Source organism: Neopelma chrysocephalum, unplaced genomic scaffold (genome assembly GCF_003984885.1).
Source record: "Neopelma chrysocephalum unplaced genomic scaffold, ASM398488v2 Primary Assembly neopelma1_77, whole genome shotgun sequence".
Lineage (NCBI taxonomy): Eukaryota > Metazoa > Chordata > Aves > Passeriformes > Pipridae > Neopelma > Neopelma chrysocephalum.
In genome coordinates, this window is record NW_020897738.1 from 170,204 (window position 1) to 187,103 (window position 16,900).

General features: G+C 45.2%; 1 long non-coding RNA gene across 1 annotated transcript in view; it reads left to right on the forward strand.

The window, feature by feature from the left end:
• LOC113970551 overlaps positions 1-16,900 on the forward strand; it is an 88,801-nt gene that overhangs the window by 2,749 nt on the left and 69,152 nt on the right. The gene's annotated exons all lie outside the window — the stretch shown is intronic.

Here is a 16,900-nt window from a genome sequence, read left to right on the forward strand (position 1 = left end):
TGTCCTGAATGTAGATAGGGCTTAAAAGCATAATTAATTGTGTGACCTTATGAAAAATATTGTGCCTGTGCTGTTTGGTGTGAAGTGGTGTTTTTGTTTGTCCCATGTAACAAGGACTAAAGTCTGCTGGGCAGCATGTGGCAACTCAAAGACAGCGTGCACAGGATCATTTCTAGATAAAGGCTCTCTGACAGAACCTTGTTACTGAGAGCCCCTTGAAATGTTTGGAGGTGCTGCTGCAGTTTCCAGGCCTGGTGCAAAGGACCCTTCCCCACACTGTTACCCACGATGTGCCATTTGAGGTTTTTGGCGACTCATTTGCTTCTGTAAGGATTCTGCATTTGGGAGGTCACAGGAGTTATAATCCTGAAGAAGCAAGATTTGTAAGGTGACATAGTGTATTTATTAGATAAGCTACTTAGCTGGCAAAAGCAGATGAGCTCTGATAACGTGCAGTCCTGGCACTGGCTGGCTCACCAACTAGCACAGCCTCACCAAAAGGAGTGGTTTTCTGCTGGGCCCTTGCCACTGCAGCAGCCCTGTGACCAGAGCTTTGTCATTGTAGGCAATGCTGTTGTGTTTATTTCTGGTACAATATCAGTTGCCCAACAGCAGTGATAGTGTTGCTGTGAGTTGTGTCATTCTAACACATCCCTCTCCAGGGTCAGCAGAGCCACCAGGAGCCTCAGTGCTTACTGTGGCAGCAAGAAACCATGACCAGGCTTGTGTTATGGTTTGTGAATGTTACATGTGGCTCTGCTGCCTGCCAGGGAGAGCAGACCAGGAGGGTGACACAGTGACACAGATGAGCAATCACAGTCATCAGGAAGGCAGATAACAATGGCTGGCAATTCACTGAAGGGAGAAGTTACTTATCTGACTGCATTCAGGTATCTCTTTCCAAGGAAAGCATGGCAGTCAAAAGGGGAAGGGAATTGGGAGTTATTATTGGGAGTATAAGTGCCCACACAAAGACTGCTATGTATCCTGACACCACACACACACCTTTTGGAATTAAAAACCCCTCATTGGCAACAGACACAGAGCTAGAAATGTGTCTCGGTCTGTTCTTAAGCAAGTAATCTCAGCTTTGCAGTGACAAGCCTGACAAAACAAATTGTGCTTTGCTGTGGAAGAGGAAAAATTGCCTGAATTGTAGCAAATCTAGGAGACAGTGCCAGCTGCATATATTGATTAGGAGTGAACATGTGGGGTGGTAGCTTCGATCCAGATGTAAGAAGTGTTGAGTCATGGAATTCCATCCTTGTAGAGGTATAGGAGCAATACCTCACAGAGGAATATTCCTCTGGATAACAAAAATATAAGGGGTAAAATCATATATTGCTCTCATGTAGTTCTCTTGCCCACTGCAAGTTACATTTTGACAGCCACATCTAAGCTGTTGGCACACAGGTGAACACTGTATGTGTGTGTGCATCTTGGTGTGCACTCATGCAACCATTTCCTTGCTGAGAACTTCACATGACTGGAGCAAACACCTCAGAGCTTTGCAGTACCTGCCCTCACTGCACAGAGAATCCGGTACATATTGCAAAGCTATTCCTTGTGCAGGACAGTGCCTGTGTGGGAGCCGAGTGGACATGAATGAGTGCTCTAATAAAGATACTTACGGCTGTTGTGCTTAAAAGAACTTTATTAACCCAAGTAAGTAACGAATTGTAGGAACATATTATGTTCTGGTATTGAGGGTCACAAACTTCAGCCTTGGTATCAGGCCTGGCTGCCTGCATCAGCTTGAACAGCTTGAACCTTGGTAAGGTAAGGATTCTTGGAGCTGTAAGGATAATGGACTGACTAAAGAATTTTGCCAAGTATTATAGGTTGTAAGTTAGTAGAACCTTCTAGAATATCTGATCTCTTAGCACCTACAGAGAAACTGTTTCTGTGCAGTTTTCAGAGGCCCTGAGACCCCCAAAGAGATTCCTGCCTCCATATCTTGGACTTGGGCAGGACAAAAGTCAGCTTTCCTATTTTACTTTGGAGACAGAAGTTACTCATCAGTCAGATGACGTGGGCTGGGTGGAAGTGAAGAGTAAAGCTGCTTCCTGTGGCTGCAAATGAAGAATCCCAGCAGTGCCAGTGCAAGGGGCATCTGCTGCCTTTTCTACCTCAGATCCCAGATGAGAAGAACTGGGAAAGGGATTTTTGAGGCATGAGAGTAGGTAGAGTTCAGCATGAGCTGAGGTAGAGTTGCCCCAGAAAACAGACGTAAAAATCATTTGTGTCTCCAGCCCTGGTCGAAGGCAGCGCTTTCCAAACCGTTAGAGCTCAGGGAAGGCAGACCCAGATGCTGAGCTCAGGTCTCGGCTCTAGCGCGATGCCTCTGACCTGCACGTTGGGCTGAACGGTGCTGACCGCTGTCCGTCAGGAACCGGTTCCCGCTCATATTCCCGGCTTCGTTCCCTGCAGACTCGCAGGTCTGTGGGCTGGGCGGCAGAGGGCACTCCGAAACAAGCCACGGTGCCTGGGACACCGGGCAGAGCAACCCAGCAAGAACAAATCTGCCTTTCCTGTAAGGCGAGCAAGTCTGGCAGGGGAAACCTTGCCGTGACCTTTAGTTGTGACATATCTGTCACGGCAGGCACTGAGTGGTAGAGCTAGTGAGTACCTGAATATCAGATACGAAATTGCTCAAGAGCCTGGCTGTCCGTATTCCAGCATATTCTGCTGGGGAGCTTTTTGACCTTCCAAAGGACATAAAGGAAATGCATTTTGCTGGCTCTGCATTGTTGTCTCAGGTGAAGCCTTTAAATATATGGGTGTCCTCTGGTATAGCAAGTGTGCAGAAATCCATAGTGCATTTACCAAAAACCCAGAGGTTTATTGTGGAGATTGCAGGAGCGCTCCTTGTATTGTCACACTGTGTTGGATGAGCAGCAGCTGTATTCAGCTCCAGAGTGCCTACATTTCTGTATTCTGTGCATGTAAAAAAACTGCTTTGGGGTGAAAGGTACTGTATATGCAGACTCTGATGTAAGCTGTCCACTATTTTAAGGTTTGTGTACTTACTAAAAATTAAAAACCTCCCCACATAACAGTAGTTTAACATTCTCTCTTACCTTTGAGCAGTTTGCCTTGGGCTTCACCTTCACAGTAGACTTAGTGGGTAGGTGGCACCATGTAGTCTTTCAGCTTCATAGAATAAGCAGAACACAGGTGGTAGGATGGAGGAAGAAAACAGATCCAAGAGAAGAAAACACTTTGGTGCAGCTATAAAGAGCTCATTGATTTTGACTAGTTCCTGTAGTCATTTTGAGCCCAGGCAAGTAGTATTTAAAAGTCTTCCCCTGCTGTCTGTCACCAAGGTGGAATGAGGTGTTTGGAATCCTCTGCCATGAAGATAGCCCTGGTCTGTGCTGTTACCCGGCTTAAAAATCATGTCTTGGGAGGTATCCCAACAGAAGCCTGGGTTCTGAGAAGTGCTTTCTCCATCTTTCCCCACATGTAAACTGGGATTTGAATTTCATTGTTTTTAGCATCAAGCCTGGCCTTCAGGCTGCAATCCCAGGCAATAAAGAAAGAAGTAAGTCCAGCTATAGCTGTGGTTGTGTCACACATCAGAGCTCAGAGGACCACACAAATATACAGTAATTTCGAGCTCATTAGCTTGCAGACAGGATGCCTAGATCAGAGGCAAGGATTAAGCTCTAGGTCAGAAGACAAACCTGCCAAGGAAACACCTGAGCTGGATCTGGGATGAAACCTCAGATAGACCTCAGGAACCTGAAAACCCACTTGGTTTTCAGGACAGTGCTGAAATTAGCATTTTTTCCCTGCCTTTCTGCTGACACTGTGATCCTTCTTCCAATTTGAAGAGAGTTTTCTTTCCTTTGAGATGTAGCTCTTATCAGCTTGTGGGACAAGTGACTCAGTGCAGTGCCTGAGGCTACAGGAACAGGGCTGGTGGTAACTCGGTTCCTGCCCATCAGCTGAGCCTGGAAAACCAATCATGTCTGTGTTTCTGCTCCGTCTCAGCTGAAAGGTAAAACTCCTAAGCTTAAATTTCATTGAAGGTTTCTTAAAACCAGGGTAGGCTTAACAGCAGGTACGTCAGTTCCCAGTGTCACCAAGGAGAAGGAATTCACATTGCCAGGACTCTCACATGCTATATGTGGTGGGCCAAGTCCCTTTAGAAATGCTGGAAGTGAGATGTAAGGCACTTAATTTCTTGCAAAAGACGTGCTGTGGCTTTGGGAGCTGCTTTGGCTGCTTAATTCTTGAACTTGAATCCAATAGGATGTAAATTGGGAATCCAAAAATCAACTGCCATTTCTTGAGAATTGGGCACAGGTGCCTAGACAAGGGAGCTCTCAAAGTACAAATTGAAATTGGAGTCCTCTAATATCTATTAATGTGATTTTTGAGCATTATTCCAGTATAGGTCAAAGGGACATTTCAGCAAATGCAACTTTTATGCTGAGAATGACTCTTGCATTTAAAACTTGTTTACAACTGAGCCTATTGATGATTGCTGTTCCTCAAAGTTACTCTGTTTGCCCTTTCCCCAGGAGATTGTGTCCACTAACTGTGTAGAAGTGGTAGGAGAAGCAAAGCTTGCTCTTCACTTGATTTTTGGGAGCCTTTGCAAAAAAGCTCTCCTCGAGGTGCGAATGGCTTCTGCTGAAATGGTGGAGCTGTTCTGCCTCTCAGAAAGTTGATGTACTTTGGAAGAAAGGTATTGACCAGACCTGCAATTGCCCTACGCTCTGAGGGGATGTTTGGGAAGCGGAGGTGGGTACTGTGTGTGTGCCCATACAAGCTGTCACCACTAGATGACACCATGACTCTGGCAACAAGGTCCAGATGAACCCTAAAACTGAGGGCATTTTGCTTGTTTCGGCGGGTTTGTTACAAACCAAGAACACGGGCTGGATTTTCAAACCTTCCACTGAACCGGTGTCAAGTTTCCCCCAAACGCAGGCTGAGGTTTGAGCAGAATGGGCATCCTTCCAGGTGACAGGGTGGGATTTACTATTTGGGGTGGAAACCATCTGAACATTTGACTTGTAACCAGGCTGATCTTGGCTGTGGTTGTGCTTGGAGGACCTGTGTGCATCTGAAACAAGATCTCAGACTGAGATTCAGGCAATACAAGTCTTCTTGAGCAAAAACCAGAAGGGGTTTGCATGACCCTGCTGAGAACTGCTGTAAGAAGTGACTTCACTGCTCACCCAAAGTGGGTCCAGGCATGAACTCAAGAGCAGTATCCAGACCTGGTCAGCAGTAGCCCTGCTTCCCTTTAAACCCATTTTCTCTGTGGCTGGTAGGTCGCTGAACAGCCTTGCCACGGTGCCACCACACCTGGCTCGACAGTCACCACAGTGTAATGGTGGCTCAGCCACGGCTGGGGCAGCCTTGTCTCCAAGAGCACGTTGCTTTCTGATCAACTGACTGACTCCTTACCCACCAGCAAAAGGTCCCTCTTTCTCCTGGAGCATCTTTCTGGGCTCTCACCCTAAATTACACAGCGTCCAGCAGGTACATTTCTGCAACTGGTCATCGAGCTGTGGCTCTTGCTGCTTTATTATCTATTTTGGCAGAGGAAACACTTAGTAATTCCCCAGCCTGAAAAAGCTTCTTTCTGTGGTAATTACTTTCAATGTACACCTACTCAAGTCATCATTCCATTGCTCTTTTCATCCCTTTCAATGAGACCCAGAGGATATTCACATGGAGCATGTTAATAAACCAACCTGCTTGTCTTCTACTCTTGCAAGGGGATATTTGTGCATACTGAAATTTGGTAACTATCCTGTAATTATGTGGCTCCAAGGACAGATTCAGGGAATTGATAATCTAAGAGATGTTTGTACAATGCTTTGTCACCTCCTTTGAAATTCATGTCTCTCCACTACCACCTCAGCTCAGCGACAATCTTCACATGCAAACATGTTAAATATCTTGTAGCAAGGAGTCAGCACAGAGCCAGGGCATTCACCTAATGAGCACATTGTGTGTAAGCTACCCCTAAATCTACTCCTAAATATCTGTTGTTGTGTTGCCCCTCACTAGTCTTGGCCTAGCAGTGTGAGAGATGGATGGTCTTGTTAACATTGTGACTCCCAATAGTGCTTGCAGATTTGGATTTTATTTTAGTAAACTTGTGCATAGGAGTTTCCTGGCTTATTAACATTGTACAATGATTTTCTCCTGTGATGTTCAGATAGCTAGTTAAACAAACTAGCTGTGTTAATAAGGTTGTCTTATGCTAATTTGTTATTATGTGTGTAGAAAGCCCTTTCAAAATAGATTTGTTAAAGCTTCATTATAAATGTAAGGTTAAGCATCACAGTAAACTCCACTACAAATGTTTTGGCTGACTGTTGGTTTTTGTAGACAGAATAGTGGAGTGTTTGCCTTGAATCATCCCAAAGCTTTGCTTTGATTGGGATATATTTTTTGTGGATGTCAGTTTTTATGTAGGGCTGGAATTATTTTTTTTGTGCTTGATGATACCATCTTTTGCTATATTCACTGATGCAGTCAGACAACTCTAAAGGCTTAATTTTACAAAAACTTTATTCGTAGCCCACCATGGAACAGCAATATCACTCTTCCTATATTTAATTAACATCTAAATTAATTTGCCATTTTACAACATTTGAGTCTCTGGCTCCCCAGAAAACCCGAGGGCGTTTTTGAAATATAGGTACACCTGTTACCTTGCAGGGCTTCAACACTGTACCTGAATTCAATGAGATGGAATTTTTTTAATTCCTCTATACATTTTTATTTAGACTCTTCATTCTTATGACCCTTCATGTGATTAGGCATTGTTTGGTGGGAGTGGCGGGACTCCAGGCAGGAAAAATAAGAGGCAGACTTTCCTTTTTACACTGTGATAGTTCAGCCCAACATTCTCTGCCACAAGCCTTGTGTAAAACTGACACCAGGACAGGTCAGGGGAGGCAGCAGATATGGGCAGGTAAAACAAATGGGCACTCGTGGCCAAGAATGCCAGTTGTAGTATGGATGTGTTTCTGGATCAGATTGTACCTGTCCAAGTGTGAAACAGCGGGACTCATGTTCAGGTGTGTTCACTGAATCATTGCAAGGGGAAGAGAGTAGGAGCTCAGTCAGTCTCATGTGGTACTTTTCCTGGCAGAGTGTCAGATAACTTTCATCCCTGATAAGCCTTCCAAAATTCATTGCCTTTTTTTTTTTTTGTTCACTGAAATTCTTTATTGCTTAAAGAAAATGACTGCCTTCCAAGCAGTGTGTTGTATTGCAGGGATGTCTTGCTGTGTCCGGACATGCAAGATACAGCTATACCCAGCACTCAGCACTATGGTGTCTAAACTTATCTGAATGCTTTCCTGAAGTCCTGTGTGAGCTCCTGTTGTTCCAAAGGGCCACTCTACTACAGGCACAACTTCTTTCCTTTGCCCTGGAAGTACCTCTGGAGCATATGTGTGAAGGAGCTGAACAGAGCATCCACAAGCACCCCCTGGGGCTCTGTGCAGCTCTGACTGCTCCAGAATTAATGGTCTCGGTGGACTTGAAACCATTCCGTAGTGTTCCTTCTAACCCTTCACTTTTCTTCCTCCACTGCCATATACTGAGTATGGATGGGGAAAAGAATAATTCCTTTATCTCTTAGCCTGCCCCTGCCCCTGCTCTGCCAGGCTTACAGTGTTCAAGGTAGCTTTCCCCAGTGGTGAAGGATTGACAGCCTCCAGCGTGGACACTGCAGGGAGGAAACTCCAAAGCCTCTGGGCTGGGAGCACTGTATGCCTTAACTATGAAGAACCTTATGCCTTGCAAGAAACAGCAATGTTACCAGAGCATCATCAGTGCTTGTAGGTCTGGATTTCTGATTTATTCCGACTGACTTTTATTTATGGACCTGGACCTTCTGAAAAGACACCTCTCCTGCAGAATGTCTGGGAAGCAAATGGGACTGTTTAACAGGATGAAATGTCCCTGCAGCAGAGCCTCTCTGGTGAAGATTCCTGTAATGTTTGTAGCTTTCTGTTTGGCTGGGGGTAGGGAATCTCTTACACTAGAACTGATACTCTGCAAGTTAGTGCTTGCTGCCTCCTCACTTGCTGCATGCTGATGCAACCCAGGAAACTGAGGGAGACTCAGAGAACTGTTGTAGTTTGGAAAAGAGGGAATATACCTGTGAGAATCATCATGGTCTTTCTTCTCTTGTGCTGCCCATATCTACACACAGTGTAGCACAGTGGGTAACAGCTTTGCCTTTAACTGCGTCCTCCAGCTAAAATCAGAAGTTCATGTCTCCTTTGCTAGCCAAATTTCACTGATGCTGTTTTAACACCATAATGTACCCACTCTCCAACCAGCTTCTGCAAAGTCAACATCCTACAGGTTGCTCATGCAGATAATCTAAATGGTGTGACGTACATAGAGCTGCCAAAATGAGAACCTTTTCTCAGCTGTGTCATTTGATGAGCTGCATTGTGTTGGGGAGGTCAGCAAAACATCCTGAGTCTGTTTGCCTGTCGGTAACAGAGGGTGATGTGAAGAGCCTCACGTTGAAATTGCTCTGTGAGCCCTGGACTGGAAGTGCCAAGCCTTGGCATGTCATCTGAAGAACTGTCAGGCTGCTGGCACTTCTCCTGTTTGTTGGGCCTGCTGGGACCCCAGCAGGGAAGGATTTTCATTTCTTCTCCAGCTGGGAAAACAGAGGCCTAAACAGACTTGAGTCAACGATGCAGACTCCCACGTGCCCAGCTCTAACCCAAGAGCTGCTGGTGCCCATGATGGACAGATTTCAAAGCTGAAGAGTGTAAGCAAGGAACTGAAGCTCCCTCTAAATGTGAATCAAAAGGCTGGGTGACCATCCAGTGGGGCCCCCACAAGTGAGTTGTCAGTAGGTCATGGCAGTGTCAGATGGACAGACTCCCTGCTTCTTTATAGGAGGGAGTGTAACCACAGGGGACGAAGAAGTAGGCACAGCTTGAAGTCCTGCCTGTAGAAAAGGAGCTCCAGCAAAAGCTGTCACTCTCCCATTTGGTTTTTCTTTCTGTCTCTCATTCTTCCATCTCCCTGTCTGGCCATTTGTGCTGCCTGCCTGTTTGTTTGTTGGCTGAGTGCCTGCTGAATTATTTACCAGCCTGACTGAATTAAGCAGCAGCAAAAGCAGGCGAGTGAATCCCACCTGAGACTCTTCCAGGGAGAGGGGGGGGTGGAGAAGTGGGGTGTGCGTATGTGGGTGTTGATACATAGTGCTTAATTAAATGTATCAGGAAAAACCTTGGGGGAGGAGAAACTCCTCTATTGCCCTGAGACAGGGCTGAAGAAGGCTGAGCACGTGGCTAACACACCAGCTCAGGTGGCAGCGTGCCACATCTCCAGCCTGGGTGGGTGTCCTACCCCTGGGAGTTGCCTTCAGCCCTCACAAGTGTCATGTCATCACGCTGGGCTCTGGCAGGGCTGTCAAGAGTCCATTCCCTTCCACCGCATCAGTTGCGTTGTTTGTGATGGTTGTTGTGCTGTGTGGGGTTAATTGGGTTAATGAGTGCATTGTACATTATTAGAGGCTGAATTGACAATTATGCTAATTATTGTGTCTCCCAAAGTGCCACGGTTACTGAGGATGTTTAAAAGGATAGGGGTTCTTGTGCCACACATGCTAAATCAGACCCAAGTATCTGGACTCCAAAGGACCTCACTTTTAACAAATCACAGTATACTGGGTGTTTAATGTAAGCAAATGTCTCCTGGTTGGCATATCCCTCCCAGCAAGAATGTTCAAGCTTGGCACACAGTCCTTAGCTCATGTAGTTCCTCACCTGTCTGTGTCTCTCAGCAATAAAGTCCTACAGATGGGGAAAATGAGACATAGGTCTTTCTGTGATATATCAGGTCTGGGTACTCTCTCACTGAAGCATGCACGCTCCAGTGTGGTTGCTTGCTCCAAGCCAGTGCTCCTTACCCCTTGGTGGACACAGTCTTTTGACTCTGGAATGTGCCCTTATCACAGTTCTTCAGACCATACCACTTGGTTCAAATACCAGAGATCTTCCCAAGACTCTGTTCTTCCCATCGAACTCTGTGCTGAAAAGCAGCAGTCTTCCCACAGGTCACTATTTGCAAAGGTGCAGGAGCAGATTCCAATTTGCAGATATGTCAGTTTGGGCTGTTCTCTAGGTTGCATCACTTTGTCATGCAATTGTTTGTTACTGTCATGTCACTGGGAGTAATGCCATCCTGGCTCTTCCTACTATGTAGGTGTCCCAATAAAAATAACCCAAGGATGCCTTTGTGCCTTTAAACGAGCTTTGGAACATTGTTTCTGGATGCTGAACAATTGCAAACCATAAAGCAATATGGGATTTGAGAAGGGTTATCTTCCCTGACTCCATGGGCTCCCATGTGATGTTCACCAAGATTCCTGCTGGCTTCAGTGAGAGCAGAGCCGAGGCTGACAATGAGGGGGATGTCCAGATGTGCCCTGAGTTATCCTTACATTGATCTGAAAGGTGCCTATTCAGAGCAGTATAGCACCAGGCTGTGCAACCTGGTGGTCAATGTGTGCAGGGCTCCATGCTGGCTGCAGTGCCTCCAATGATTCCTTAGGCACAGCTGTGCTTGTGCAGGATAGCTATAAACTGGGGATGAGTGATGAACTTCTGACATCTGAGGCTTAAACAAGGAACTGACACACTTTTTAAATTACACTTTTCAAAGATGAGACTGCTTCTCTCATCTTTTTCTTGGAAGAGTTTTCATCTCACCCAGTTTAGCAGGAAAAGTCATCTGTCCACTAAGCTCCTTGTGAAGCTGGGAGTGCTTTTGGCATATACAGTACAGAGCATCTTTGTCTTAAGCCAGCTGATTGAAAACTGGTCCCTGTCAGCTCTGTCTTTCTCATATGGATATACATGCTTGAGTAGATTGGGAGAGACTTAACCCCTCCAAGCAGCCTACTTGCACTTCTAGCTCCTGGACTTCTGGCTTCTTAAAGTATCTCTTCCCTTCCAGAACGTGGCATGTCAGAAGAGGCAACCAATGCAAGCTTGTCCTTATTGTCCATAGCACCAGTTTACCCTGCAAGGGTAAACTATGGAATATCTGTCTCTGGAAGGTGGATAAAGAGGGAGCTGGAAATGGCAAGACATAAGAAGAGCACTGCACGATCAAAAGCACATGCCTCATGAATTTATCATGAACTAACTCTGTGGGACTCTTGCTACATAAATCAACTGATAACTCACCATGTAAAAGATCATATACAACAATTCACCACTCTCTCCCATTTCTGCTATATCCCTCCTTCTGAAATTCACTGTATGATCAGTGTGAATGTGCTCACACACACTGCTCTGTTGCAGGGATATGTATGTGCCACATCAAGGTAATGGATTTTTCTTGAATACCCTATGCAATACTGTCATGTTGTACATCAACAGAAAGTGATTTCATATTGCATAAAGCAAGAAGTTTAAAAGAGCTGATGACCCTTTTTGGCTTTATTCCAGATGGGGGTCATGTGTCTGGGTTACTGCCCAACCTTTTCCAGTAAGTTAATTCCCACTCTTAGAATTGTAGTGGCTGCATTGAGTTGTGCTCCCCTCCATAATGATTACTTACAGAAAGGAAAAAGTGCTTTTTCACTGAAGTCCAGCATTCATCCTCATGCCTTGCCACCATTTTGTGTAGGTGCCTACACTTTGTACTTGCTGTGAAAACTGAGGCATCAGGTCCGGAACTGCTGCTGCAGTGAGCACACAGGTCATTTTCTAAGGCTCTGCCACAACATTCGAGTCCACATTTCTGTAACTGCCCTCGTGTCTGTAACTATTTAATGTATTTCTTTAATAAGAAAGCTTAACTGTCTTGAATCATCAGCAGACATCATTCAGCTAGATTTCAGCAAAGCACTTTATAAGGTATCTCATGAGAATATTGTACTCAGAGAAAACAGGGATTAGCACATGGCTTGTATGGTAGAAGAGAGGCTAATGACGGGAGGCTGCACAGGAAGGAAAGTCATAAGAGTGGAATACTTCAGTACAATATTGGTGTATTTATGAATTTTAATTCTACTACTGAAATACAGATTCACTGCACAAGCTCAGGATTCTGCAGATCCTTTGTACATCCAGGCATATCAGAGGAGCCGAGGGCCCCTTCGCCTTTATACCCATTGAACGGTACTTGCCTGCTCTAGTCTCTGCCAGAGGAAATGACCCTTTCTGGTGCTGCCATCCCCTGCTGTGTTTCACAGAGATTTACTGCTCTCTGCTCACTGACTGTACTCAGGAGCTGGTATAAAAGCAAATACCTAAGGGATGCATACGTAAGCAAAACTTGTTCTTCCTGATTACTCAAGTTAGGCCATGGATGGCCTTTGTGTCAAAGGCAGGTTTGTAAGTCTGGATCTGCTTCCTCAGATGAGGTCAGAATTCCCTCCTAAGTCTGTTCCTTTTCACGTGTCTGAGCGTGGAAGGAGAAAGGGATAAGTCCTACCCAGCATGTCAAAGGAAAGGACAACGTTCCTGACTGATAGCAATGTGGATGGAGAACTTCTTTCTCTGGCATGTATAACCAAGCAGAGTGCTGCATGGGAGCATCAGCCAGCCTGCCTCACACTCACAACACTCAGTGCAGCTGCCACTGCTGGACGATGGCAAAGTTTAACATTTCCTTGTTTGGCAAACCTGGCAGGGAGATGATGGAAGAGACGCACCTGGGGGAGCAGGTACGTGGGCAGAATGACTGATGGAGTCCCAGGGAATATAATTCAGAGATGACAAGGAAGAAAATATCATATGGGACTGGAAGATAAGAAGGAACATAGAATAAAATTAAAACAAAGGGTGGAATATTGTCAGAGGATACAGAGAGGGACTTGCCTTGGCAGCAGTCTGAAGAAGATGTTTTCCTTCCCTTTGTCTTTCTCAGCCTCTACACTTTCTCATCTTTCCCACATAGATATCTTAACCAGCTTTCTCCATGGCAAGTCCAGCACTGCTCAGCTCTCAGAGACTGGTTGATCTGTGCTGGCTGTTTTTGTTGAGATGCTCTTCTCCCTCTTCCATTTTCCTATGAGAGAATTTGATACCAAGAACAAACCTTTTGGATCTGTCCCACTGACAGGAGGTGATATGTTAACAGGGAGAAGTGAAGGGAGCCATCCATGCCTGTCACTTCAGAGCCTTTCCTGTCCAACTTATGGATGTTTGCTAAAGAGGTGTTTTGGTTTAACTGTAGCTTATTGGATTATGTGATTATGGCATTTGAATTCTTTATTAGATCTTTTCTATCTTGGTCCCTGGGGTTCAGAGGGACTTGTTTTCTGGCCTTTGATGTGTTTGAAAAAGTCAGGCTATTTGTATCACTGCTCCTTTGCTTTGATTCTTTGACTCCTCCTCTAGGGAGCATTCTGATGTGCAGAGCTCAGCTTTGTGCGTCTGTTGCACGGGATGTCTTTGTGGTTTGTTTTTGTACCGGGCACAGATCACCCCTCCTGCTCCCTTCTTTGCAAGTTGTCATGAAAGCAGGCTATTGCTGACCAGTTCTTTTGGACAACTTGTGTTTGCTGACAGCTGTGTAAAATTCAGTATTTTAATGAGAGACACAGTATCTTTGGTTTGAGGGAATAGGTGGCATTGCAGCAATTGTCCATTTCCCCCTCAGGCCCTTTCTCCTGTGTCTGAAAAAAAATCTTATCATTATAATTCACTTATGGAAAGAATATTCTTCACATTCTGCTGTATCTGTTCTTCCCTGTTGGTTTTGACTGAGGTGCTGGGAGAGGACTCCTCTGAACCCCATAGAGGGAAGGGAGAAGCTTCTACTCTTGTTCTTTGCCACAAAGCAGCACCCTGTGAGCAGAATTTCAGAGAAGGGAGATTTGCTTAGCCTGCAAGAAAAGGTCAGGCCCAGGCGGGTAAACCCTGCCAAGAAGGGTCAGTGTGGTGAACCAACTTATGCTTCATTTGTCACCTGTCAGTGCTGAGCACGATACACTTAATAACACAGTAGTGGAAAGGACAAAGGGGATTTCTGAGGGGAGAAGTGAGGTAAGCCATAATTAACTACAACACTGAAGGAGAAACTCCATCTTGGAGCTGCTGAGTTTCTCTTGTGAGCTCAGACGTTTTCACACACACTCCTAACACACAGCACAGCCCCTCCTGTGTGCCCTAACATCTGTCCATGGTTGTGTTCTCTGCAGTGTGTCATACTGGGAAATGGGACCAAGTGAAAGGAGGACTGAACCTTTGTGGACTCAGGCAATGAATGCAGTACAAAGATCTGCATCAGGGTGCCCCGAGGAGAACAGTGCTATTAATGGCCACCCCAGCAACAGGAAACAAGGAGTTCCCCTTCACTCCCTCTTTCCCTGTAGGATGAGCAAATACCTGTACCTGGTTTGTGTATCAGCAATCCTGAATGAAAAGTTACTGCTGCATTCTTGCTTTTCCCAACTGAGAACATGCATGTTTTCTCCTTTTGTTCCTGAGTAGTTTCCAGCCAGTGCCATGTCTCTGTAGAACGTACCTTCATGTACCCCATGGCACAGGCTGCTTCAATGTTGAAGCAGAAGCCAGTTGGAAACAAGCAATTTGGTGACCTCTTTCTCCCCAGGCATAGTTTGGAAATAGCTTTGCAGGGGCTGCCAGTGCCCAAGCAGAGATTTGGTTCCCACATCCTGCTGTGTGAGAGCTGCTCGTGTTTCACGTGGTGACACCTGGCAGAGCAGGCCGTGAGTGCTGAGCCTGCCTTCTACCTCAGCCCCAGTGCTTGTAGCTTAAGTGGGCCTGAACTATTTTTAAAGGAAACCATTCAAGTGTTGTTAACAACAAAGTCATAATGGTAGCCTCTGACACAGCTGGAAAACATCTGCAAACACTTGGAACAGGTAACAGTTTGATGAGGGCAAAGTTGTATCAGACTGCACACGGCTCATGAGGATTAAAAGCCTTAGCTAGTGGGGTCAGCATGACCTCTGGTTTGGCTTGGAAGCCCTTTGTGTTCAGGAAATATTGGTAAATCATGGCAGCTCCTTGCGTCTGGAGAGTGTCAGGATGTAGGATACCAAACAAAAAGATAATTCACCTGACAAATGTAGCCCTACTCTATGGAATTTTCCTCTTGAATTTGCTCATTATTCAGAAGTTGTTGGATTTCTGTGCCATTTTGAAGGGTGGGGAATGAGTTTTTTGTTTTGTCATAGGTTGTCTTTTAAACAGCTGCCTGCACTTCATAACTGTGGTCACTGTTTGTGGTTAAATGACTAATGTTTTACATTCCCTAACACTGAAAATAGTTGTGGTGCCGATTTTGCTGGGATTAGTTTTGTTGTTCTGTTTCTGTAAAGACTTAGGGAAGTGGTTTTCTGCTGATGCAGACAATCATGGAAAGCCTAAAGCTTCATTATGCACAGAAGTTATGGCAAGAGCACAGCAATGACCAAAAGAGTGATTCCCATAGACAAATAAATATTTGTGAGGTTTCCATTGCTCCATTTGCTCTGAGCAGTGTATGTATGGTCAGGATGCCATGATTTTTATGTGTCTGCTATTTTAGCTTGAGATCTGTGTGGTGATAGACTCTAAGGAGTGAGGAGCACACCGTTTTGTGAATACAGCAAAAAGACAGGTAGAAAGACACAGTATTCTGTGTCCTCTGCACCTACCACCTCAGGATTACCATTCAACAACTGTTATTTTTAAATAATTTATTTTAAATGCGAGGTGAAGTAGATTTGGAAATCTAGGTATTTTCCTGATCATTATGGAGCCATTAACCAACACTGCAGTTGTCCCATACATGATGTTGCTATTTTTGATCTTGAGACCACCACAGGTAATCTTTTTTCTTGTCTTCTCACTTTTCTCTCCTGCTTCTCCCTTGAAGCAGGAACACTCAGAGCATGGAGCAGCTCCTAAACACAAACTACAAAGACAGCAGAGCTTCAGTGCTCCAGCTGTCACTCACAGTGTCCTCTGGACCTGTGTGGTGCTGTTTGACAGAGCGCTCCAAACTGCTGCTAGATGAGATGCCCACTAGAAAGACTCTGGGTTTATGGGCCTCTCTTAATTTTCTCAAGTATGCTCTGTGCAGAGTAAATAATGTCAAAAGACCTTGTTGGCAAGACCATGGCATAAGATCTATATTTGCACAGTAACCTCTGTGCTGGAGACACTCACTGTGCTGAGTCAGGACTTTTCAGAGTTTGCAAAGATGGGGAAAGGGCTTGGGTTTTTAAAGCTTACTTAATTCAGTTTAAATATTTTTTTCCAGTTCCAAACATGATAAGTAACTGCTTTGTGTCTCACTATATCAATCATCGTGGACTAATCCTTGAGCAGGCTTGTTTGTGGGATGTCCAACTGACCTCAATTTAAGCATTCTTGGGAGTTGAGCAAAGAGGCACTTGTCTACTAGCAAAACAGGGGAATACCAGGATTCCAAACTTGGCCTATACACCACTTTGGATCTGCATAAATGATATCAGTAAGGAGCAGGGCTCTTCGTCACTAGCACCAGGAGAGCCTGTAGGCTATAGAAAATTATGCAGATATGAGGGCATGGTAACAAATGCAGGTGTTAATTCATTAACATTATTCTCTTCCCCTAAAGAAAACACTTTGATCACAGTTAGATCAGAGGCAAACATCGTCTTCCAGATTTAGCTGCACTAGTAAAAGATGTTACCTCAGCGACTGATGGTACTGCACGCTGGGTACTGGGAGAGCCAGCAAAGCTGAGTGTCTGTTGAAGCAGTTCCAGTTGTTGGCCACTGCAAATTTGTTGGCTCCGAAGAAAATTAGGGAGTGCTCACAACAAGTGTTCCTTTTGCAAATGGGTGGAAACACATCCTCTGTGAGGACAGAAGAGGTGGGAGGAGTAACCAAGCAGCTGGGGGAGGTGAGCACTGGTTGTGTCCTCAAACACCTTT